A 2,500-nucleotide genomic window follows, 5' to 3' on the forward strand; every position below is an offset into this window, starting at 1 on the left:
CAATGGAAGATTCACAGAGTCCCTATTTTGACTACATTGTGTGGTGCTGGAACGGCTTCTTTCCTCAACAGGTCTGCTGTCTTCAACATGTGTCGTATTTTGCTTGTTTGTTTCATCAACTGAAGATTCCTCAGTCGTTTGAGGAGCCACGGGGACTTCATTTTGACGTTGTCCACCAGCAGGTCTCCTATTTCTTTCGGTCGTTTCAGTAACCCCTAATCCCTCAGATGTCCTATCTTCCTCAGTCGTTTGAGTAGAGACAGAGACTTCATTTTGACGAGTTGCTTGTCTACTAGCAGGTCTCCTATTTCTTTCGGTCGTTTCAGTAACCCCTAATCCCTCAGATGTCCTATCTTCCGCAGTCGTTTGAGTAGAGACAGAGACTTCATTTTGACGAGTTGCTTGTCTACTAGCAGGTCTCCTATTTCTTTCGGTCGTTTCAGTAACCCCTAATCCCTCAGATGTCCTATCTTCCTCAGTCGTTTGAGTAGAGACAGAGACTTCATTTTGACGAGTTGCTTGTCTACCAGCAGGTCCCCTATTTTCCTCGGTTGTTTCAGTAAACGGTGGTGGGTCACGTTTCCAATCTTCATTAGTTAATTGCGTACCCACAGTTGTCCCGATTACATCGGTTTCTTGTGTACCAGCAAGTAGGCTGTCTTCATCAGTTACTTCATCAGACTGAAGTGATTCAACCTTTTTATCTTGATCGGTTTTTTTGATTAGGCAGCAACGATGTCGCTTCTGTGGCCATTTCATCCATGTCTTGATCGGTGTCTTGTACAGTTTCGTCCTGGTCTTCTGTGTGACTGTTGAGACCGTTCCATTTTGAGCTACCCTTCTCATAACGTTCGTCTGGTGTGGGCATATTTGCAGATTTTCAATAACCACGATACTATGTTAGCAAAATTGACTTCTCAGTGAATTTGAACAGATAATTTTCACTCTGTCTTCTACTTCTTGTCTCCTTCCTTCGTTTGATTTTCTTATGCGCCACTATTTCTTGATCGCCCACGGTTTCTCCCCTTACCACCGTCTCTCTCAGTCACCCTGTGTCTCTTACTCTTTCTCTCTGTCACACAACCTCTTTCTGTCACTGTCCCTCTCTACCTCATACAGACACACACACACACACACACACACACACACTCTCTCTCTCTCTCTCTCTCTCTCACACACACATACACACACACACATACGCACACACACGCACACACACACATACGCACACACACATTATGGCCATGAACTCAATTTCAAACAACCACTTTTTCATTGTAGACATTTACCTGTATGAGATTCAGTAGTTTTTTTTTTCTCATGTCCACTCCCATAAACGATTGTCTCTTCCTGATTTGCATTTATATAGTAACTTCTCCAAACTCATAAGCTATTTTCTTTCAATCTATAGCAGAGATGGAAATGAAGGGTTACATAAGGGAACGACGCTTCCCTACTTTTTCAGCACACGAAGGATATTGCTGGTTTATAGCGTCTGGTCCCACCTTCGCAACCTTAGCCATTCGGGCCCAAAAGACGCCTAGTTCCTTTATATTCATTTCTATCTATATTCCTCTGTCTCCCTATCTTTGTGTCTGCCATCATCAAATCAAAGATTACAACAACAACAACAAGTTGTTGGCACTCCGTCGCTTACGACGTTGAGGGTTCCAGTTGATCCGATCAACGGAAACAGCCTGCTCGTGAAATTAACGTGCAAGTGGCTGAGCACTCCACAGACACGTGTACCCTTAATGTAGTTCTCGGGGATATTCTGCGTGACACAGTGTGACAAGGCTGGCCCCTTTGAAATACAGACACAACAGGAACAGGAAGTAAGAGTGAGAGAAAGTTGTGGTGAAAGAGTACAGCAGGGTTCGCCACCATCCCCTGCAGGAGCCTCGTGGAGCTTCAGGTGTTTTCGCTCAATAAACACACACAACGGCCGGACTGGGAATCGAAACCGCGATCCTATGACCGCGAGTCCGCTGCCCTAACCACAACAATAAGTATATAGATGTGATCGATCTCAGTATTTAATTGGAATTTAAAGGTTCAAGGTCCCTAAATTCGTTACAGTTGATTAAATCGATCGCAGTACTTGACTGGTTCTTTATTTTGTATCGATTTCAGAAGTGAAAAAAGTGATTTACTAAAATACTTAGAATTATCTCCCTTACACTACAATTTTCACTTTCTTCGATTTCCTTGAAACTTGTCTATGCGGAAATTTTGACTGACGACTGTGGGTGTTGCAAACCTTTGGTAGCTTTCGGAGTAAGAGATAAAGAGAAAGAGAATTTGCTAAGAAATAGAAGCGAAGTAGAATTTTTAGAATCTGTCCTTGTTTATCTTTATACTTTTTATATAAATTTTTTGGGCATGGTTCCATGCTTTTTCTGTTTCTCTTTGTCATCTTAAACTTTTTGTCCCACGCTCCATTTACATTCTCCAAATAAACTAAACTTGCGTTACATAGTAAATAGACAAAGTTTAGAAT

Source organism: Octopus bimaculoides, chromosome 25 (assembly GCF_046866305.1).
Source record: "Octopus bimaculoides isolate indiv1 chromosome 25, ASM4686630v1, whole genome shotgun sequence".
Lineage (NCBI taxonomy): Eukaryota > Metazoa > Mollusca > Cephalopoda > Octopoda > Octopodidae > Octopus > Octopus bimaculoides.